Source organism: Phyllobates terribilis, unplaced genomic scaffold (genome assembly GCF_046119375.1).
Source record: "Phyllobates terribilis strain yellow unplaced genomic scaffold, ASM4611937v1 Scaffold_9__5_contigs__length_417890890, whole genome shotgun sequence".
NCBI lineage: Eukaryota > Metazoa > Chordata > Amphibia > Anura > Dendrobatidae > Phyllobates > Phyllobates terribilis.
The window spans coordinates 340381401-340406433 of record NW_027362769.1 but is presented as its reverse complement, the minus strand read 5'-3'; positions in this window follow the sequence as shown (position 1 = coordinate 340406433).

Here is a 25033-nt window from a genome sequence, read left to right as displayed (position 1 = left end):
CGGCACAGAGCGATGTCACAAGTAGAAAACTCCTGAAGCCTTGGATGAAAGAGACAAGTCTATAAACCATTCAAGAGACAACTGCATAAATGGCAATTCGCTTTATAATACTCCTATTGGAATTTCACTGCTGCAATTTTATCAATAACGAGTCCCAATCCGGAATATATATAAGGGCGACCCCTCAATTGTAACTTACAATGCTGTTGTCCTCTAATGTGGCAGAGGTGCCGTTGTCCTTTTCTCCCTTCTGCCTAACTTGCTGTCCACTGCCTGTTGTCAAGTCTAATCCATCCATCAGGATGCAAATAGGAATTACAGACAGTGTGGGCAGGTCTTTCAATTAAGGCCAGACAAGTTATTAGATAATAGCAGGCACAATATATGCTGGAATGTGAGGGAAAAGGAAATTCTAGCACCTATAGTGCTGGAAGAATGGTGATGAACAGAAACCTAACGCTCAAAACGATTGGATAGCAAGCAACAGATCATGAGAAGTGGGCTAGTTCTTGGATATATTAGACTGGTATGTGCACTGAAAGCAATTTTAATGTATGAGGAAAGAGGGCGACATGCTTTTTTATCGATTTGATATGAAAGAACAAGAAAAACAGCGATGAAAATCAGATCCAAAACACAGATGAAAACAGATGCCTTTGGGATTGCATGCAAATGACAATACAGGAGAAAAAAACATCTGATTTTACTTGATGAAAATTAGTGTGAATTTAGCCCATCATTGTAATGAGTAGGAGAAGCTTTGACATTTTATTCTGATGCAAAACACTGAAGAAAATTGGTATGTTTTTTATTTCTTCACTTATGTGACAAAAAAACCCATGTCTGAATGAGACCTAATTCTTATTTTTTTAAAGGGGTATTCTAATTGGCCCTATTGCTTTCATGCACTGATTAAGAAGACTAGCCGAATCACTCAGTATACAAGAGAGGAAACAACATGTCTCATAATTCCCTCTTCACTACTCTAATGAGCACCTTGGCTCCTCCCCTATGACATATTACTCTGGGGGTTTTGATCATTGATACTGACATACATATGATTTGTGCTTTTTGGATTCATAGAGGGATGAAACCAGGGACTGACAGGCAAAATTTAGCCTGGTGGGCAAGCACATAGCACTGGTCCACGAGTTGCGTCGGCCCATCTTTAACCTGCTTACCTCAGGCTGCTGCATAAAACAGCAGAGGTAGCAAGGCTTTAAGAAACGGTGGTTGATGCTGTTTTCATATTGAGATCATACACACATTTGTGATTCTATATACATTATTGAGCTTGATCATTTAGAAGGGCTAAGAATTAGTATTGTCATTTATTTTACATTAGATATAGATGGTTCAGCATATAATAGCGATATAAGACCATAATAACGTTATAGTATAACTAGTTGTCTCTTCAGACACGGAAAATCATCAACCCCAATACAAATCTAGTAGTCCACTACACCAAAGTCACAAATGAATGGTCTCCATAAATCACACTCAATATATATAGAAATATCTTCATCAAAGATCTAACACTTACTACATAGATACAGAAACAGAACCAAGTTTGCCACACAGATAAGGGACCAGAACCAAGCTTACTACATAGACATGTTAACAGAAGCAAGCTTACTACAAAGATAAGGGTACATGACCAAGCTTACTGCATAGATATAAGAAAACCAAGTTTACTACATAGATACAGGAACAAAACCAAGCGTATTACATAAATACAGGAACATAATCAAGCTTACTACATACTGTAGATACAGGAACAGAAACAAGTTTACTACATAAATACTGGAACAGACCTGAATTTACTATATAAGTATGGGACAGAAACACTGTGTTATCAAAGTACGAAATGTCATAAGTAGCTGAAGTAAATAGTGGAAGAGCATTTTCTGTACCAGCAAAGTAGGTGAGCTTTAACTTACTCTCATTCACATGCTGCATTTTTTTTTTGCTGAAAATCCATGAGGAAATTAGCTTTTGTTGCCATTTTTTTAACATCCACAGCACGTCACCTTTTCAAAGCGTATTTTCCCCATTAATTCCACTCTGTATCCATATGTTGTTGCATTTTTTGTGCATTTCTGCCACAACACAAAAATAAGCACATAAAAATCCATGAATAAGCGTAGAAAATGAGTGCTGATTTTAGAGGCTGAAAACCTACTGATTTCAGTTTAGAAATTTACACATAAAATCCGCAAGGTGTGAACCAAAGGTGGGGGAAAATTGGCGAAAAAAAAAAATCACACATTCTTATGAGTGAAAAATTGTGACTCTTCTTCGTTCCGATAACTGGTATACAGATATTTATTATCATCCCTAAACCAGTCTCAACCTGACATGTGGTCAATGAAGGACAATGGCAGTCTGCAAATAATAGAAGAAATAGGTGGAGAAAATCAAAATGACTCCGCCAAGGAGATGAGAGACCATGGCTGCAGTGATCCAGAGAGGAGAACTTAGTGTCCCATCGTTGTGTCACTGCAGTTCGTGACTCTTACATCAGGTGTATGATATGCCACCATTATGTCTTAGGTAAACTATTCCCGACCATTATGTCTTAGGTAAACTATTCCTGACCAATTCACCTCGCCTTGCTGTTACATTTGTAATTGTGTATTGCCATCTGGCCATTACTGATTCATGGCCATATGAATGTGGATTATTGCCAGAGTCCCGATCCTGAGGACCACATTAAAATTAACATTTGGGAAGATATGAGGATTTGTAGCAAGTGCAGCAATGGTTCACCCGCTCTGCCTAGACGAAGCGCGCTGCATGAGTTCACCTCTTTATTTAGACAGTGACTCTTTTTTTGGGTGCATTCTTGGGAGAGAAGGGAGTTGAAGAATGGGTGGCTGCGGTTGAGATCTCTTTTAACTTCAAACAGTAATTTGAAAGGAAAAGGGAAATCCCACAATGATTTAATTTGACAAAAACGAACCACAATCCAAACATATGAAAACCACAGAAGATCAGAAGCTCTGGATGTCATCTAAAATGCTGAGGAGCTTTCAACTCACAATCACATTGGTCATGGACTGGAACAATGAAAGTACATAGATTCTGCTGTACATACAAATGTAGCACCCTGAGGATTCGGCTGCTACAGGGGTATTGCACCTCAATCCAGAGGTGTGATATTCCACTCCCGGGTAAGGAAGGAGTGTGGATCTGAGCTCGGTAGGCTGCATGCACTACACACATCCCATTTCCGAGGAGCAGACCGACGGTACTCCCACTTAGAAATGTGCAGGTACGACCGAGTCTGTTCCTGGCTGGAGTGGGAGGGGGGTGGTACATCCCAAGTAGTGTAGGGGCAGATAGGGGGAGCAGCCTGAGTAAAGATAGGAGCTCATTGGGTGCTGGTCGCCTGAGCTCACACATAGAGGGTGTATATAAGGTGGGCACCAACTAAGAACAGGGTCAGTTGCAGAGAGAAAGTCAGGAGCAGAGGAGAAGAGAGACCCAGAGTGAGAGAGGAGAGAGAGGGAGACTCAGAGGCACAGAAGAAAAGGACTCTAAGACCCCAAACTAAATCCCCGGGTGAAGAGTCGGCATCAGGGTACCGGAACCCAAGCTGGTGGGGGTAAAAACATTCCCCAGCCAGAGACCGGAGACCGTGGGCAGCGTTTGCCACGGTCACCCACCACATCCACCACGAAGGCATACCACGAGGAGGGTCAGGGAACCCAAGGCCAAGGGTGTCCCAACAGAAGGCCCGAGGGAGCTGGACCTGGGTGGATCAATAGTGGGGACGGCCAGAGAAAGGACTGAAGGAGAGCTCAGGGTCACGCTCCGGACTTATTTGGGAGTTGGCTGGATCCAGAACCTGGTGGACGCAGCACGGCTCGGGAGGTCACTCGAAGCTGGAGTGACCAGAACATCAGCAGTGAGTAAAACATCCTAAACTGCATAACCCGACTCTGTCTCTGATTGCCGTCTACACTGCATCACCACAACTCCCATCCTCTGCACCTGATCCCCTGAGGCTATACCCCACCCGTTGGGGGTTATATCACCAAAGCTGCACCTACACCACCAGCCTCAGTGGACCCTGCTGCAGCGGCGGCCACAGTGACCGCAACACAACGGGTGGCGTAGTCGACATTAAGAACTTATAACATCTGTAGGACTGCCACATACAACTCAGTTTGACACCCTGGGCACGGACCGGGTCACAGCCACTCGGAAGACTACAACCCCCATCTGATCCGGCTCCGGATATTCCCACTAACGAATATGGCCCAGGGGGCGCGTCAACTTTGGCGTAGTCGGCAGGATACCGTGCCCGCAACACCCGGGTACTGCGTGCCTGAAGAAAAGTGCGAGTTTACCTCAAAAAGAAGTCTCCTGTCGGTTCCGGAGGGTCCATGCCATCGGACTCCATCACAGGTCAATTCCCGCCGGTTGTCCGCCATTAACAGCTTTTTCCCGCCATCTGCAGAGTTTCCCGCCACTGGGAAGCGATTCCCGCCATTTCCAAAGGTTTCCCGCCTTGGAAGAGCGGACGCCATTATGGGCGTGCCAGAGGGTGGCGAGAGGCCACCTCCCATCGTGGGCCAGGACCGAAAATGGCGCCAAAAGTGGAAACCGCCCCCACCAACAGAGACTGTGATGCTAGAGGTGTCTGTCAGCGTGAAAGAACTGCCCCTGGAGCTGACAGTCACCAAGTGGCCCCGGGACCGCCCTCGAGGTGGGAGGAGACGAAAGGAGAGAACAAAGATGGGTGTCGCTTGGAGCAGTCTGGAGCGAGCGCACCCGGAGGCAGGAAGCCTGGAGAGGAGTAGCAGAGAATCTCACCCGGAGATGGCGAGAGAGCAGAGCAGCACCGGCCCGCTGGCCAGGAGCCTGCTGGAAGAAGAGCAGAGCAGCACCGACCCGTTGGTCAGGAGCCTGCTGGAAACCGCGACCCCACTAGGCCTAGTGGAGGTCCTTGCACAGCTCCCCCGAGACCGGGAGTGTGCACAAACTGCCCTGGAGGGCCTCGCACGGAGGATGGCCCGGGTGCAGCGAGAGACGTTGGCGGAGTGGAGCCGAGAGATGGCCCAGCAGACCGAGACCCGTCAGCGGAGCACGCCACCCAAGACGAGGAGACAGACCGCCTCTGAGGATGGTGCGGGAGGACTGAAGGCCGGAGACGGCGCCGAGAAGGGAGCCGAACGAGTGGAGGCAGGTAAAGGGGACGTCTATACCCCAAACCGGGAAACCGCGTACCTGCCCCAGCTCCCCGTCGCAGAGCCCGAAGTCTATCCTGCCGTGCCCGTCACTGCAACGTCACTGCCGCAGACTAGGCCTCAAACGGGAGCCGCGACCCCTGTGACGTCACACGCCTCGACCCCGAGCGTGACCAAGCAGGAAGTACCACCAGCCTGGTCGCAAGGCCTAGTACCCCCGGGCGCCGCAATACCAACAGCGCCCCCTACCTCCGCGGAGCCTCCGGCCTGGCCGCAAGGCCAGGTAGCCCAGGGTGCCGCCGTCCTAACGGTGCCCTTCACCTTCCAGATACCCCAGGCCTGGCCGCAAGGCCCGGGCAACCCGGGCGCTAACACCACCGCGCCCATAAGACCTAAAGTGCCGCATCTGGGAGAGGACCTGTACACCCAGCATACGTGCCCGGATGGGCAGCCATTTATATGGCCACCGGAGTTCCACCATCCCCGACTCCGGAGAGAGAGACCCCTGGATGAACCCCTGATCCCGGCTCCAAAGCCCGTAAAGAGGATCTCGCCCCCGCTAGCGGAAGCGCAGTTCGAGTGGGACCCCACCGGAGAAGATCTCATGGGGTTCACTCAAGAGACTCGGGCAGCTGCAGCGGAGCGTGCTGAGTGCTGCCGCCAACAGCTCGAGGACTTTGAGAGGGAGCGGAGAGAGAGGCGGGTCCGGGAACAACAGGCCCAAATAAGGAGCGCCGAGCAGAAGAGCCGAACCAGGAGGGACCCCCGTGCAGCGCACAGTCCCCGCACCACCGGGACTGTAATTAAGTTCAACATGCAGCATGGGTGGGGCTTTATCAGAGACCACAACACCCCCGGCGACGTCTTTGTCACGCGCAGAGATGTGGAGTCCCATCTGCCGGAGGGGCACAGAGGTCGTGACCTTTATATCGGGGACGAGGTCACCTTTACCCGGCACAAGTGTGCCAAAGGACCTTACGCCCTCCATGTGCATCGCCTGACAGAGGAGGAGCTGCGATGTGAGGAGGAAGAGCAAGAGGATCCGGACGGGTCTGAAGCTGAGATCCCCAAAGAAGGAGCAGGAGGAAGACGTTGTTGAGTACAGCGGAGTAGGTGCTGTAAATAGTTACCCGATCGGGGTATAAAGAAACTGTTACTGCAAATATAGTCCCCGTTGGGACCAGCTGAGTGAACTGTTTACCCGTTTACCCTTAATCCCACAGGCTGAGGACTGTGAGCAGCCATTCCCTTCCCCTCCTTAACTGGCCGAGGACTGAGAGCGGCCATATCCCTTGTAAATAGTTGCGCGTCCTAAAGCGCCCCCTACCGGTTTTATAGGAAAACCAGTTTTCTAGAGAGACTGTCGCACTTTACCCGGTCACACGTTGCACAGTGACCGGAGGAGGAGCCTGAGACGACGAGAAAGTTTTATCTGCTAAGATATGTTATTTATATAATGTTTTATATGTTTTATATGTTTATAAAAATTTGTATGTTTTGGTGTTTATGTCTTACAGCCCGAGGACGTGCTGTGATTTACCAGGGGGGAATGTAGCACCCTGAGGATTCGGCTGCTACAGGGGTATTGCACCTCAATCCAGAGGTGTGATATTCCACTCCCGGGTAAGGAAGGAGTGTGGATCTGAGCTCGGTAGGCTGCATGCACTACACACATCCCATTTCCGAGGAGCAGACCGACGGTACTCCCACTTAGAAATGTGCAGGTACGACCGAGTCTGTTCCTGGCTGGAGTGGGAGGGGGGTGGTACATCCCAAGTAGTGTAGGGGCAGATAGGGGGAGCAGCCTGAGTAAAGATAGGAGCTCATTGGGTGCTGGTCGCCTGAGCTCACACATAGAGGGTGTATATAAGGTGGGCACCAACTAAGAACAGGGTCAGTTGCAGAGAGAAAGTCAGGAGCAGAGGAGAAGAGAGACCCAGAGTGAGAGAGGAGAGAGAGGGAGACTCAGAGGCACAGAAGAAAAGGACTCTAAGACCCCAAACTAAATCCCCGGGTGAAGAGTCGGCATCAGGGTACCGGAACCCAAGCTGGTGGGGGTAAAAACATTCCCCAGCCAGAGACCGGAGACCGTGGGCAGCGTTTGCCACGGTCACCCACCACATCCACCACGAAGGCATACCACGAGGAGGGTCAGGGAACCCAAGGCCAAGGGTGTCCCAACAGAAGGCCCGAGGGAGCTGGACCTGGGTGGATCAATAGTGGGGACGGCCAGAGAAAGGACTGAAGGAGAGCTCAGGGTCACGCTCCGGACTTATTTGGGAGTTGGCTGGATCCAGAACCTGGTGGACGCAGCACGGCTCGGGAGGTCACTCGAAGCTGGAGTGACCAGAACATCAGCAGTGAGTAAAACATCCTAAACTGCATAACCCGACTCTGTCTCTGATTGCCGTCTACACTGCATCACCACAACTCCCATCCTCTGCACCTGATCCCCTGAGGCTATACCCCACCCGTTGGGGGTTATATCACCAAAGCTGCACCTACACCACCAGCCTCAGCGGACCCTGCTGCAGCGGCGGCCACAGTGACCGCAACACAACGGGTGGCGTAGTAGACATTAAGAACTTATAACATCTGTAGGACTGCCACATACAACTCAGTTTGACACCCTGGGCACGGACCGGGTCACAGCCACTCGGAAGACTACAACCCCCATCTGATCCGGCTCCGGATATTCCCACTAACGAATATGGCCCAGGGGGCGCGTCACAAACACCCGTTTATTACTACGTGACTCATTTATCTGCTTTTTCACCTTACTACAGAACATATGCAAAGTGAGAACAGCGCCCATAATGACTGTCAGATCTGCTGCCTTCTGATGTTTTCTGTCCGTATCTAGCAGAGACGCCATGTGTTTGCTATCGGATTCGATCATTGTAGTGTTATGTAAAAAATAGCATGAAGCCAAATTTTCGGAAAGTTTACCTATTTAGTCTTCTTATAATACTCGGTGTGTAAAGCACTGAAAGTAATTTAAAGGGAAACTGTCAGCATGTTCTTGCTACCCCCTCTGGAAGCAGCATGATGTAGGGGCAGAAACCCTGATTCCAGCAATGATAAAATCTCAGTTTTCTCTGCTATAAATCTACCAGATCTCTGAATGCTGAGCTGTGTAAAAACCCACCCACATAACTGATTGGCCACTTTCAGTGTATACTGTGCATAGGCAGAAAGCTGGCAATCAGTGTTGGGGGTGGGGTTATACAGAGCTTATGAATATGGAGTACTAAATAGTAGCAGGTTTAATCGTCCTCTAATAAAAATCTCCCACTGATAAAACTGATTTTTTTCAAAACTGCAGCAAGCAGCCCTGTAAGGGACACATTGGTGGAATCAGGGTGTCTACATTATGCTGCTCTCAGATTAGGAGCCAAAAACCTTGCGACAGATTTCCTTTGAAAGAGCTCTGTCAACAGATTGTGAAATACATGCTGCATGCATTATTATATAGATCTCTTAGTCCAGATGAGGCTGGTGTGCTTACTTTGAAAATCCATGTCATTCTAGCTGTATAATCCTTATAGAAAGTCTAAACTCCATCTCTATACAGCTAGCCAAATTAAGAGCTCCTCAGTGTCTCTCCTTTCCGCTGTTGCAGGTAAATCTCTGCCTATCTAGTTTGATTGACAGCTCCTACGTGTCCCTCCACACTACTATTACTCAATCTCTACCTGACTAGTTGGGTTGACAGCTCCTCAATGTTCCTCCATCCTGCTACGGCTGAATCTCCATCCACCTAGCCTGATTGACAGTTTCTCATTGTCCCACCTCCCAGCTGTCTCAGAGATCTCACACTGCTCAGTACAAACTGCAGAGAATGAATGCACATAGACTCATGAGTTATTTCACTCCTTAGCTGAATAAAATGCTCATCTTGATATCAGGATTATATTGACATTCTGATATGGATTTTCAAAGTAAGTACATCAGCCTCATCAGGTCTAGGGGGATCTATTTATTACCGTATGCAGCTTGTATTGTCAAAACTGGTGGCAGATCAACCTTAAAGAAGCATTCCTTCTCCCATCAAATTTTTTATCCTCTTAATATATTGCAGTTATCATATTATATAGCACTGTGTACTTACAATTACTCATTTTGCCTTTCTACCCAGATAATTCTTTTCTCTGCTCTATGTAGAAACAGGAAGTCAATTTTCCCATTTATCATCCCCCTCTTAAACTCCTGACCCAGCAGCTCCCTCCTCCTCCTGCCAGGGACTTTTGCAGTGATGACTCATACAGGGAAATTTGACCTCCTGTTTCTACACAGAGCTGAGAAGGATTCATCTAGTCAGTTTTCAATCACGTCATGTCATAGACCTAATGGAAAAGAGAAGAATTAACTCGGTAGAAAGGCAAAATGAGCAATTGTAAGTACACAGTGCTATATAATATGATGACTGCAGTATATTAAGAGGATAAAAATTTTGAAGGGAGCAACAAGTGTACAATGACGGGAAGAGAGGGAAGAGAGCCCAACAACTAGGGAAAGGGGGAGTGAAGACCCCTAGGCAGATCTAATTTAACCCTGACTAGCCTATCGCCGAGCAGGAAACCTAATCCCTGAATGTCCCTAGAGCTAGGCCCTAGGTAGGGAGGGGATGGGGTGAGCACTAGTCAGGCCCCACTATACCTAAAGACAACAAGGTAAACAAACAAAGGGGATGCACTTAGCTTGAGAAGACACCAGAGAGATCATGCCAACTGTCCTCCAAGGGAACTTCAAGAAGAAACTAGCAGACTACTAGCACTCCAAGCCTGGACAGAGGAACCTAGAACTTTCACCGACGACTCTCTGGAGCAACTGAGAGTTTTTAACTACCAAGCAAGGGTGTGTCAATTAGCAGCAGAAGGTGGAGGTCGCTGCTGGGTCCTAAAGTGAGAAGGATATCACTACACTACAGAGATGAGAGGATCAAGAAGGCGTCTGCAATGCCAAGCGCAGTGACCTTCTACAGCCGGATCCAGACCGACTGTCCGTCACACTTGATACACCCGTGATAAGTTATCATTTTACACAGAATTATATAATCCCAAACTTTCTTTTATTATTAACTGTTAGTTTCTTATACACTCTTTATTTTAATTCTTTCAGGATATGTGCTTGCTGTCAGTGAGTGAAGGAATTCTTGATAAAATCTCAAAGCCCAAATTTTTCCCTGATTATGTCCAATATACAGGCCCAGGCCATGTTACAAACAAGTTCCCTGATAAACTTAACAAGCTATGGTAATTGTGAGAGTTTCAAAAGACCAGACTGGTAACTTTTTTATTTTTCGGTTGATGTGCTGTCTGAGGTCTCGTTTTTATTGCTTGCCAAGCCATAGTTTACAATTTTGGGCTACACACTATGTTTGGATATCTTTGTCTTACATTTTTTTCTGAGAGGTGTGGTTACCTAAAAAAATGTCAATTCTAGTGTTTTGACATTATTTTCTTTATTGCATTTATCTTATGGGTTTCTTAATTTTTTAATTGGGAAAAGTTGGGTGATTCACACATTTTATTATTTCTTTTTTTTTTATATATTTAAAAAAAAAAACCTTTTCTTTACTTTACACTGCATTTTTCTAGTCCCTGTAGAGGACTTGAACCTACAATTGTTTAATTGCTTGTGTTATATACTGCAATAGTCTGGTATTACAATATATGCAAAACTCATGGTCTCCGTTGAAGCTCAGCCTTTGGCTGTGCTTCATAGGAGCTTCAAGATGGTGGCAACAGGGGCCTTCATCGGGGTTGTGGGATGGTATTGGGTCCCTTAACAAATGCCCCACTAGGATTGTGCTACTTAAAGGGGTTTTCCAGGACTAGCTTCTGAACTTTCTGTGTACACCTCCGCCAGCTCCATTATACATATATAGGTTAAAACAGAAGAAACATGCATGCATTTATTTACATAATTCACATAACGACCAACATATTTTGTATCGCTGTACAATGATGTTCATCACTCACAACAGACCTGACTTTTTGGGGCCACAATGTAATTTTTCCCTATTTTTCACATCCACAAGGTAATATCTGCAGCTATGAGACCAAATGGGGTCTCCAGAAGAACTTGCCCTTTGGTCTGCTGCATAAAACGCCATTATCATAAGAACCGATCAGTGCTTACAGATCATTCAGTTCATTCACACTGTCATGAGCTAGAAAAATTGTCAAATTTGGGACACATGGGTCTCGGAGGTGTGCTAGGAGATGAGCAATGAACTTTCCTGACTAATCAACAGGCAAGATTGTGCTTGCATGAAAGTCAATGAGAGGGTCAAGCATCTGTGAGGTGGCATTTTTCATACGAGACAGCTCCACATCGTTCAGGAGACACGGAATCTCATTCATTATGTCACCCTTTTATTAAACCTACAGGAAAGAGGAAGCCTATTGTATGCGGTTGTAATCTATGGACTTTTTAGTGTCTTAAATCAACTGTCCCGCCTAATTTCCACAGGGAATGTACTTCCCATATTCTTGGCTCTCTTCCTTTCTCTTTTGGTGTTGGTGCGATTCATCTTTGTTCTTAGCCAGAAAAGATGTTTATTTTACTTTCCATTTTTTTCCTGTTTAAAGCAATGCTTTACTTATCACAGAGCTGCTGGCAATTAAAACAGACTTTCATCATTGTGGTTTGCGGCAAAAGTTGTCTCTGTCTTTAATAAGTATATTTTTAATTGCTATATGGTTGTATGAACAATCCTCAGCATCGATTTTTCATACTGTGTGCTGATAATTTTGGTTGTAACCTGTTATATTAAACATGTAACAGGTTACAACATGTTTTATCACAGGAAGATCATTTCTGATCTTCCTGTGATAAAACAGGAGTAGCTGAGCTGATTAATGTACAGTTTTATAAAAAATGATTTACTATAACTTGTATTTAGTTAAATCCCTATTTTCTCTATGCTTAGGAGTCCAGCAAGCAGGGATGTAACCAGGACAGTGACCCGTCGATTAAAATCCCAACTTTATCTGGATGTGCATTCTCGGGCACACATTCAGCTGAAATGTATTGCTTCATAGGGACCCACAGGCTCCTTGCACTGCAATACATGTTGCCAGTCAATCAGAGGCCAGAAGCAGACGTTAGCTTGCTGTGATCGGCGGCGCATGGCTATGACGTCATGCATTACCGATGCCAAGACACCGAAGTGAGCTGACGGCTCTGCGCCACCTATAGAGGAGGACACCACACTTCTTGGGAGCAGGGGAATGTAAGAATAATTGTTTATTTTTAAAATGTGTTAGAAGAGAACGGAAAGGGGCCAGGACGGAGGGCATTATACCAGGAAGGGGCCCAGGATGGAAGATATTATTCCAGGAAGGGACCCAGGTTGGAGTTCATTATAGCAGGATGGGGGACATTATACCAGAAAGGGTCCCAGGATGGAGGGCATTTTACCAGGAAGGGGCCCAGGATGGAGGACATAATACCAGGAAGGGGCCCAGGATGAAGGGCATTATAGCAGGAAGGGGCCCAGGTTGGAGGACATAATACCAGAAAGGGGCCCAGGATTGAGAGCATTATAACAGGATGGGGATCATTATACCAGAAAGGGCCCAGGATGGGAGACATTGTTATAGGATGGGAGGCATAATTACTAGGATGGCCCAGGAAGGATAACATTATTATTGAAAGGGCTCCAGGATTCGACATTATTACTGGACGTTGCCCAGGATGGAGGACATTAGTATAGAAAGGGGTCCAGGATGGAGGAGATTTCTAAATAAAGGGCTCTGGACACGTTGGGGAATATTATACCATGAAGGGGCCCAGGATGGGGGACATTATACCAGAAAGGGGCCAGGATAGGGGGTATTATTACTGGAGAGACCAGGGAGGGGACATTATTACTGTAAGTGGCCAGGATGGGGGAGATTATTACAGGAAGGAGCCAGGACGGGGGACCTTATTACATGGGAGGCGACACACATCTTTATAGGAATGCAACAAGGGCCCATGCATCTGAACAACATGCAGGTGGGGGCCCAGGTACAAATTTTGCACAAGTGCCCATCGTACTCTAGCTACGCCACTGCTAGTAGGAGGTCCAACTTGACTGATAACTATCTCACTAAGCATAGGACCGTCTACTGGACTCCGAAGCATAGAAAAAGGTGGAAATGTAAATTAATAACCCTAATTATTAAAACACAAGCTATATTAAGAGATGATTCATTATTGCATTTGCTCCTTTCTTTTTCTTGTTTTTCAACCTGATTTTATAATTGCAACTTATTCTTTCTTTAATTAGTGACTTTTTACAGTCTATTTTATATCTGTTTGGGATCTTTTTTTTGTTTTCTTTTTAATGTTCACCATTGTAGGCGTTTTGTTTTTCTCAGCTAATTTATCAATGGCAGTGTTTAAAAAAAAGTCACAAAACGTGCCGTAAATGTACTTGAGTCATCACCCTCAAGTACATAATTTTGTGTACGTTAGTGGGCAAATTTTACGGCATTTATTGAAACGTGTGACTTTCTGAGGTAACCCACAAATGGGTTAAAGACAATGGTAAAAATTACACGGTTCATAAATTTTGTGCAAAATAAAAAAAGGCTCCTTATTTTTGTCTTTCCCAGGCTTTCGCATCTTTTTAGTGTAAGAAGGAAGACTAGCCTAGGGACAGGTGTGGAGCTCAGGCGCCGGAACTGCCAGGGTCCTACCCAGTGTTGCCAGGGGACGGGATTAAGAGTGCACGGGGGACTTCCTGGACAGTGCTGGGGGACAGAGGAGAGGGACGGAAGAGAGTAAGTCATGTGTCTGGGCTCGCGCGAAAGAGACAGTTGGTTGTGGAGAGCAGACCGGCAATTGGGGAGAAACGGTCTGACCTGCCGACAACGAGAGAGAGACGTGCTGCCCTGTCCTCGGTGAAATGGAGACGTGCTGACCTGTCTGCGGTGACGGACGAACGGGTGACACAGCTTGCCGCAAAACAAGGGGCGTGAGGTCTGTACCAGGCCTACAGAAAGTGATCGTTCAGTTACCTGCATCACCACAGTTTTCCAGACATCTGACGGTGACCTACAGGTGAGGACACAGTTTGTTGTACGCCGGAGGAGCTTTCTACGGCTCTTAAAGGAGTCATGACCGCTGTCGTGTGGTCAAAAGGACTGGGGGCCCAGTGGGTGAGACCCAAGACCGCCCACTGCCGCCAGAAGACGGACACCCTCCGGAGTGAGTGTCTGAAGACGGACGTAGTTATTGCTAAAGGACAGATAAGTGCAAGCCTCCAGTAATCTACCTTCTCTTATTCAGCCTGAACTTTTGGGACTGCGCCGTATTTTTCATCCTTTTCGTGTTATAGTTAAACCACAATCGTTTATTGTCCGATTTTACTGTTTTATTGTTGTGTTACTTAAATTTACACTCCCTGCGTGGAGAAACCAAATCTTGAATTAAACCTCTGCCATACTCTCTGCGTGCTGTGTGCGGCATCCGAGCCTTTTAACATTAGCACAAAAAGTAGCACATTTCAATAAATTTACACCAAGATGACTAGGTTACATAAAATCACTTATGGAGTAGATTCGAGCCATGGGTGAAAATGCAGTACATGTCAGCTGTATACTATAGCTGACACCCTGTTGCATTGGACACGATCAGTATTGGCACTGTGTTACCCTGGCCTGGATGCCACAAATATAATAAAGCTGTGTCTGAGAGCAAGGGGGAGGTTCTCTGGTCAGGGGAACATTAGCATGCAATACCTCCTGTCACAGGCCAGTAGGGGGAGCAGGATGCCCCTATAAAAGCTGGAACTGGGGGCAGGGTTAGGGAGAACTGGACAACCTGTCTCTGGATAGAGAAGTGTCCCAGAGCAGTGAGGGACAGTTGTATTGCACCCTAAGAGGACGTGTGGCAGTAGGAGAGCCACAAGCCAGGGACAAGAGGTGAAGTACGTCTGTCCTGGCAGATAAAGAACCAAATTTACCAGACTTTGGCGTCTGAGGCTGTGAGGATTCCACGTCCTACAGCAGATAACCAGTCCGCAGGGGACTGTACGTTCCTTGGCCTAAGAAGCCCAGAGGCTCCGCCACAGCAGAAGGGACCAGCAGAGCCGTACCAGTCCGGGAGTAGAAAGGAACTCACGTTGCAAACCATACGGGCGAGAGGACACGGTGAGCTCGGGACCGTGGGCTGTTACCCTACCAGGAGGAGATAGCCAGAAGGAGCGCAGAGAGCACGGTAGGCCTACACCCTCACCCTGACCAGGGCCAATTTCCCGTTTGCTCTCAGACGTCCAAGCCCCCTCCTAGCCGGGCCTGTTTGTGGGTCAGTTCACCTGTTCTAGTAAAGACCCTGGACTGCAACCTGTTGTCTGTGTGCTCCTTGCTCCTCCAGCACTAACGGTACTGGGACATCCTGCACCATCACCCCCATCTTCCATTATACTGCCCTGGGACCGCACTCTTCCCGTGGGGAGTCACACTATCCCAGCTGCATACATCATCAGCCCCAGCGGTCTACCTGGCAGCGGCGGTCCGCACTGACCACAATCCACGGGTGGCGTAGTCGGACACATCAACAGCGCGTCGCAGACTACCAATAGTCTGGCCACCCTGAGCCACGGAACCGGGTTGCCACTACTATCCCCATCGTTTCCCGATTGCCCGGCTCCGAGTGCCCCACGGCCCAGGGGGTGAGTCAGCTTTGGCGTAGTCGGCAGGATCATAACCAACCCGCCACAAACGGGTATTGCGTGCCTGAAAAAGACTGTACACGTACCTGAAGAAGAGGTTTCCCGCCATCCGGAGCCGTTTCCTGCCATTTTCAGTCGTCTCCCGCCATCTTCTGTCGGTTCCCGCCATCTTCAGCCGTTTTCCCGCCATCGGACGCCATCTTCAGGACGCTGCGCGGGAAGAAGAGGGGCGTGGACGTCCAAACCGCGCGAGACCCGAAGCTCCGCCCCACGCACCGACGCTGCGCAAGGTCCGGGAAGGGAGAGAGAGCGACGCTGACGTCACCAGGACGTGACGCAAGGTCCTCATCCAGAGCAGCACCAGCGGAGCCGTGGCCTACAGAAGAGGATCGTCGGAAGGTAGGCCACGCTTAGCTAGGGGGGAGGAAGATGTCGGACACGGAGGCGCCCACTACCACCAGCGCAGCTGCTGCAGCGGTGATGCCATTTTCCCTGCCTTACATCCCTGGAGCGGCCTGGCTGCCTAAGTATTCAGGGGAGCCCCATGCCCTAACTGACTTTAAGGAAAGGCTGTACAGTTTATTCCAAGTTTACCCCCTGACAGAGGAACAGAAGGTTAGCATACTGACAGGGCAGTTAACTGGCGCAGCCCAGCGGGAGGTAAAGTCATGGCCCGCTGAGGAGAAAAGAACTGTGAAGGGTATTCTTGCCCGGCTGCGGGGTACCTTTGACAAACGTACCTCCGCTGAAATTAAAATGAGGTTCTATGGATGTAAGCAGCGGGCACAGGACAGCATCAGAGACTATGCCCTAAATTTGCAGGAAGCCTTGAGGGCCATCCAACAAGCTGACCCTGGCAGCGTGCAGGATATGGATAAGCTACTAACAGAACAGTTTATAGAAGGTCTGCTGTCTAGCGCCCACAGGACCCTGCTGCGCCTCATGTTCTTTCAGAACCCTGATCTGACCTTTGCCCAATTTAAGGACAGGGCCATAAGGGTGCTCCGTGAACCCGCAACAAGCGGCGCTATAAACCCCCGGCGCCCTGCTCTCACCTACCACCAGGAGGCGGCGCCCTCCTCTATGGACTCTGTGGGGGCCGATGCGCAGGCCCTGAACCAAGCCCCGTCGAAAGATCTGCATCACCAAGTCCAGGAGCTGACCAGGAGCGTCGCGGCGTTGACCAGGACCGTCCAGGCGTTACAAGTGGACCCGTCAAGACCCATCGAGCTGGCTTCAAGTCCGGAGGATGTCTCGTGGCGTCGACAGAGGAGGATCCCGTCATTCCGAGGGAGGCCCACAGACCGTTACGCAGAGGATGGACAGCCCATTTGCCGTCGATGCAACCAGCCCGGACACATTTCCAGATACTGTAATTTAAACAGGTCCAACCTGGGGCAGAGGGCCAACTCCCAGGCATAAGATCACCAGGCCCTTACAATTGGCGTAATAAGTACGTTGGGGGGCGCCCGGTTTTACCCGTGGTGCTGGACGGTATCCCCATGAGCGCCTTGCTGGATACCGGGTCGCAAGTAACCACTATCCCTTATGTACTTTTTAAGCAGTATTGGACTGATGCTGATATAACACGGTATCCAGACAGTGACTTGAGCATCATCGCCAGTAATGGCTTGCCAGTGCCGCAGATGGGGTTCAAGGAGATGACCATTAAAATTGGTAAAGTTGAACTACCAGCACAGGGAGTGATTATTGTGGACATTGACCGTCGTGAAAGTCACCCTAAAATAACTGTGGGTACTAACGTGATTGAAAATTGTCTTTCAGAGGTAATTGTAATTCTACAACAGGTGGCGGTGAATGCTAGTTCCAGCCAACAGAGAGTCCTCAACAAAGAGATAAAAGCCCTGATGAGATGGCAGCAGGTAGAACTGTCTGGTGGTGAGATTGGTAGCGTAGGAATGAGTGACCCATTCCCCATCTCCATGCCTCCCAAAAGTGAAATGATGATCTGGTGTCGGACTGCAATCGGGTTGAGAGGTAGAGACTACCAAGCCATGGTAGAACCCGTGTACTCGGACAGCAGGCCCACCATTTTGACAGCCCGGGGGGTGGTTGATGTCCATCATGGGAGGGTGCCCGTCCGCATCCTCAACATTGGGGAGAGGGAGGTACATTTACCCAGGTATGCTACACTTGCCAAACTGTTTGCGGTTGAGCACAAAGCTATCAGGGCCGTGGAACCCTTGCCTCCATCTCCACAGGCGGAGGGTAATGGCTCCCAGAAACAAAAGGAGGACTGGTGCCAGAAACTCCATGTGGGTGCTGACTCCACTCCCCTGCACCAAAAACAAGGAGTCTACCGGGTGGTACAGGAGTACGAGAGAGTCTTTAGTAAGCACCCGCTAGACTTCGGCAGAGTAAAAGGGATAGAACACCACATCCCCACAGGGAGCCACCCACCAATAAAAGAGAGACACAGGCCTGTACCCCCTGCACATTATCAGAACGCCAAGGGTATACTGCGGGAAATTAAAGAAGCTGGGGTCATTAGAGATAGCTGTAGCCCCTGGGCAGCCCCCCTGGTTCTGGTAAAAAAGAAAGACAGCACCATGAGAATGTGCGTGGACTATAGACAAATCAACTGTATCACCCACAAAGACGCATATCCGCTGCCTAGAATAGAGGAGTCTTTAGCCGCACTAAAATCAGCTAACTTCTTTTCTACTTTGGACCTTACTAGCGGGTACTGGCAGGTTCCTGTGGCAGAGGCTGACAAGGAGAAGACCGCCTTCACCACCCCGATGGGACTGAGCGAGTTCAACTGTATGCCCTTCGGGCTCTGCAACGCACCAGGGACCTTCCAGAGGCTGATGGAATGCTGTCTAGGGCACCGAAACTTCGAGACGGTCCTCCTTTATCTGGACGACGTGATCGTCTATTCGAAGACTTACGAGGACCATCTAAAGCACCTGGCCAAGGTGTTCGAAGCCCTGGCAGGCTATGGCCTGAAGGTGAAACCATCAAAGTGTCACCTGTTGAAACCAAAGGTCCAGTACCTAGGGCACGTGGTAAGTGCGGAAGGAGTAGCCCCCGACCCTGACAAGGTCACAGCAATCAAGAGCTGGCCAAGCCCCTCGAACATCAAGGAAGTGAGGCAATTCCTCGGGTTGGTAGGCTACTACCGAAGGTTCATCCCCGGGTTCACTAAGATGGCAGCTCCTATGCAGGACCTCCTGATAGGACAGTCTAAGTCCAGAAGCCAAAAGCCACCCTTCAAGTGGGATAAACTGGAAGAGGAGTCCTTCCACCAGTTGAAGATGGCCCTCACAGGGGATGAGATCTTGGCCTACCCTGATTATGGCTAGCCTTTTATTCTCCACACAGATGCCAGTAATGTGGGACTGGGAGCCGTACAGTCGCAAAATCAACAGGGCAGAGAACGCAGCGAGAGCACGGTAGGCCTACACCCTCACCCTGACCAGGGCCAATTTCCCGTTTGCTCTCAGACGTCCAGGCCCCCTCCTAGCCGAGCCTGTTTGTGGGTCAGTTAACCTGTTCTAGTAAAGACCCTGGACTGCAACCTGTTGTCTGTGTGCTCCTTGCTCCTCCAGCATTAACGGTACTGGGACGTCCTGCACCATCACCCCCATCTTCCATTATACTGCCCTGGGACCGCACTCTTCCCGTGGGGAATCACACTATCCCAGCTGCATACATCATCAGCCCCAGCGGTCTACCTGGCAGCGGCGGTCTGCACTGACCGCAATCCACGGGTGGCGTAGTCAGACACATAAACAGCGCGTCGCAGACTACCAATGGTCTGACCACCCTGAGCCATGGAACCGGGTTGCCACTACTACCCCCATCGTTTCCCGATTGCCCGGCTCTGAGTGCCCCACGGCCCAGGGAGCGAGTCAGCACCAGTCACCCTCGAAGCTGCTGTCAATAATAAAAGTGTCATCTTGATCGTTAACAGTGGGAAGAGGCTCCCACGTTAACCTCATTGGCACCCTGTGATCACGAACATATGGTCTCGATAACTATCATAGAAATCTGAGGAGAGCAGTTTTAAGTGCTTTGAAGGGTGCTGCTTCTAAAATGTTATCACTTTTGTGGGTTGTCCAATATCAGGTTCCCTCAAAGTTACTTAAAAACTGAATAGGTCTCTAAAAAAATAAGTTTTGTAAATTTCCTTAAAAAAATGAAAAATAAATGCATAATATATCAAACTAAGTTTACAACTACCCTAAAGTAAAATGCATCACAAAAAAAATCTCAGAATCACCGGGATACATTGAAACATTCTAGAGTTATTATCATGCAAAGAGACACATGTCAGATTTGAAAAATTGGGCTTAAAACATTGCAATTAATGAATAAGCAGAAAATATCTGGAAAACAAAAACCCCACACATACTGAAGAAGAAGGAAGTCTTATATTCTGTTGTGTAGATTATAGGCCACAAGTGGGGAGAGTGTTCAGCGACAAAAGATCTAAGGATAGCAAGTTCTTGAGCAAGCTCACCAGCAACTTATTTTTTACACGGCCGGAGTCCAGAGATTGAAGAAGTAAAAAGAAGGTTCCTTTCACTATCAGTGAGTACCAGCGATAGCAATAGACACTGCTGAGAGAGGCAGAATTCCTCTACACAGCTAGAAGGAGTGGGCTACAGAGAGGCAACGTGTTAACCAGTTCTGGAGGTTTAGAGAATTCCTATTCCGACCAAGAAAAGTACAAAAAGTATTATGCCTGCTATCATTTTTAAAGTTCTGTTTAAAAAATTCCAGTAAAGATGTTCTTATTGTTTTGCAGCGGATTCTGGTCTCACTGATTTGTCACGTATTTACAAGATCCCACTACCATCAAACCACTTGTGGCCTAAAACGGGGTAGCAGCAAACCCCTAAATCGCATATACACACTCAGTGGTACTGTAGCCCGGTGCTTTGGGACTACGAAGCAAACCTCGCCGCGAAGGGTCCCTTACAAATGAACAAAAGAGAAATGTAAATCAATTCAGTATTTAGTATGACCACCCTTTGCCTTCAAAACATCATCAAAGCATCAATTCTTCTGGGTACACATGCACAAAGTGAGATATTTTGTAAGGTTATAGTCAGGTGTATGAGTAACCAACTATACCAAACATGTGATATTGATTATCATTTTCACATGTACGTTGAAAGACAATTATTAACTGAAACAGAAACAGCTGTGAAGGGAGGTAAAAGCAGGATTATACACAGCTAAGCTTTGCTACAAAAGTGAAGTTGTGAAAAGAGTTTCATGTCACAACATGGCAAGACTGAGCACAACAACAATACACAAGGTAGTTATACTGCATCAACATGGTCTGTCCCAGGCAAACATTCCATAGCAGACTAAGGTTTCAAGATGTGTTGTTCAAACTCATTTGAAGAAGTACCAAGAAATGGGAAACACTGAGGACTGTAATTTAGTGGTGAGCCAAGGAAACTTAATTTCCTTTGAAATCATAAGATGTCCAACAGTGTCATCAGCTCAGAACTGGTAGCAACCATTGTAACCCAACTACAGCCAACTACAATTTTGAATATTCAGGCCAGAAGTGGTTTTCAGTGCAAAACTGCAGCCAGAAATCCAAGCCTTTGACGTGAAAACAAGGTCAAGCGACTCAACTATGCACAAAAATGTAGGAACTGGCGTGTGCTAAAATGGCAGCAGGTGCTCTGGACCGATGAGCCAAAATGTGAAGTATTTGGCTGTAACATAAAACAGTTTGCTTGTTCAAAGGCTGGAGAGCGGTACAATAATGGGGGTCTGCAGGAACAGTGAAGAATGGTGGAGGGTCCTGCAAGTTTGCGGCTGCATTTCAGCAAATGGAGTTGGAGATTTGGTCAGAAGTAATGGTGTCCTCAATGCTGACAAATAAAGGCAGATAGTTATCCATCATGTAGTACCATCAGGGAGGCATCTGGTTAGCTCCAAGTGTGTTCTGCCACTGAACAACGACCCCAAACATACAGCCAATGTCATCAAGAACTATATTCAGCGTAAAGAAGAGCAATGAGTCCTGGAAGTGATGATTTAGCCCCACAGAGCCCTGATCTCAACATCATCCAGCCTGTCTGGGTTTACATGAAGAGACAGACGAAGTAGAACAACTGACATCCACAGAAGATCGGTGGTTAGTTCTCCAAGATGTTTGGAACAATCTCCCTGACGAGTTTCTCATAAACTGTGTGCACTTGTACCTGGAAGAACTGATGGTTTGATGATGCTGCTTTGAAGGCAAAGAACGGTCACCAAATATTGATGTGATTTTAGATTTCTCTTTTGTTCATTCGCTTTGCATTTTGTTAATTGATAAAATAAAACTATTAACACTTCTATTTTTGGGACCATTCTTACTTTGTAGAATTTTTTCCAAACCTTCCTAAAACTTTTGCACTGTATTGCATTACTACATGATCCAATGCCTTTTCTTGAAAAACCTGATATATGCACTTATTGGTCTTCTAGAAATTCCATTTTTTCTATCTTGTCTGGGAATAATAACAAAAACTAATGAAGAACCAGAAGTTTATGATTGCATCCAAGTCACTTTGTAGCATCAGGATGTAGGTAGTTTTTCACTGTCAGATACTGTTATAGTGTGCAGGCACCTGTCAGCGTTTAAGGGATAACGTGGAGATATTGTACGTGGGAGAAGGATTACATATGTAACAGCATTGAGTTACTGTTCTCTTAGGTAGCAGGTTGTGCATAGTAACTATTCCTTGTAAGTGGTTGTTTCTCCAGACTGACGATATGAGGAGACTCTTCGGTCATAAAGCGAAAAGCTTAGATTTATATCTACAGTATAATGCTGAGTTATCAAAATCCTTACTGTAACATACAGTCAGGATTAAATTCCTATTACTTGCTGATTAAAGCTCAATTTTGCTGACTTTCCGTACATATATGTGAACAGAAGAGCAAAAACATGAAATATCTGGTTTACTAAAACTTTTTCAAATACCCTGTTAGGGAACCCTTAGTTTATCCGCTACCCACAGGATCGTGGATAACTTACTGATTGCTGGGGGTCCAACCACTAGGATATCACTCACACCCTGATCTCAAGATTGGGGCTCTGGAAGCTGGGATTCTATTAGAATTGATTTGCTCATCTCATTAAAAAATATATCCATACTTATCACCAAGATCTGCCCGAAACTCAAATAGAATTGATGATGTCACTATCACTTATAACTAGAGATGAATAAACCCGAACTTAAAAGTTCAGGGTTCGTACAGAACAGTTAGTGTCCAGTGCTAAACGCCGAATACGGAAGTCCGTAGCAAAGTTCAGAGTTCCGTGGAAGAGGGATAGAGAGAAAATTTCCCTGCTCAAAAGTCTGGGTCCCCATTGTTCTCAATGGGGTTCAGGTTCTGGTTCAAGTTCGAGTACAGTTCTGGTATCCGAACTGAACTTTGAAACAAAGTTCGGGTGGGGTACCAGAACTCAAATTTCCACAGGTCCGCTCATTCCTACTTATGACCTGCTGAGCTCACGGCAGGGTCTGGTGACTCGTGGTTGGGTCATCATCACTTCTGGTCCCACCTACGATTGTTGGAAGGACTAGACTGGTTTAGGGGCAAATTCCAGTAATAAGTATGGCTTTTTTTTCTTTTACATGGATGACTTTCCTTTGGTAACTTTAATAATAGAGTGGAAAACCCCTTTAAAAAGGTTGTTTAGCACCCCATAAATGCATTGAAAATAAATGATATAACTTACAGGGTTATTTCCAAAATCACAAGTTTTCTACATACATAGGATAGTGGATAACCTACTGATCTGTGGGGATCCAATTACTGGGACCCCAAGCGATCCTAAGAACAGAGCATCTAAATCCCGAAATGGAGTGGAGGCTGCATGCTCAACCTCGCTCCATTCATTCTCTATAGGACTGTGGGAAAAAGCAGAGCTCCAGTATCATGGTGGGTCTCCTATGGATATGGGATAAGATAATATTTTGGGTATAATTCTTTAATAGTGAGGGTCCACTATTATCCGTACTTTTCTATTATCCAAATCCTCTTGCCATCTCTAAAGTAATGCCTGTGCGCTCCCATCTGCTCTACAAAGTATCACCATCTTGCCACTTTGCATCCAGTCGGCACTGCAATCCCTAGACTAAACTTTTCCACCACCTGGACACCACTTCCATCCCAAAATAATGTGTTGATCATTGCATTGAGAAACAATATTTGGGGAGAGCATCAGACACATAAGTGGGGGGAGCAACATGTCGGTAGTTTGGAGAGAACGACAACCCGATGGTTGTGTTAAAACATCCATTTGGGGCGTGTGGGAAGTCCAAACCACCCATTAGTGGCATCAAACCACTTGTTGGTGGTGTGGAGGGAACCACATACTGGTGGCAGTTCTGGTGGCAAGACAATCCTGGTGGCATCAGAGGAATAAATAAATAATCATGGCTCCTCCGATGACTTGAGTGATTAGACAAGGGGAAAGTGGCTGTGGGAACGTCCTAGGTTTTTTGTTGTGGTGCAGGGAGAATGTTTATTGCCACTTCCCCCGGCCACAGGACAGTGTGACTCATCCATGCTAGGGGCGCTGCCCTGAGGACCCTCTTCTCTCTGTGTGGCTGGAGGGTATTGGGTGATAGACTGCTGATACATTGTAACACAGAGAGGAGCACTCAGATATGCATAGGCATTAGTTTAGGGATGGTAGTGGCATCCGAATTATGGAAAAGAACCTCCTAATCCTCTAGCCAGAATAAGGGTATGTTCACACAACATCTTTTTCATCGAATTCCACTCTGAAAACTACCTAAAAAAGCGCTAACTTAACACTGAAAAGAATGAACATAAGAATTTCTATACAAAAACGTCTTGCTGTTCATATGTTCAGGCTTTCGAGTGCCTTTTAGCTTCTTCAGGTTTCCTAAGACGCCAAGTGGTTAAAAGAAGTGAGCGGACCTTTCTTCGGACATTTTATGCTCTGAAGACGCTCTAAAAAGATTCCAGGGTTTTTTGAGCGTTTCTTCAGAACTTTTGCTTGAAAAAAACGCTAGCGACTTCTTCATTGTCATGAAGCAAAAAAACAACAACCTGAAAACACTAGTAAAAAAGCCACAAAAATTCTGTAAAAAAAATGTAAAAAAAAAAGAACCCACGATGGCAGTCAAAAATATGTTCAGGAAATGTTACAGAA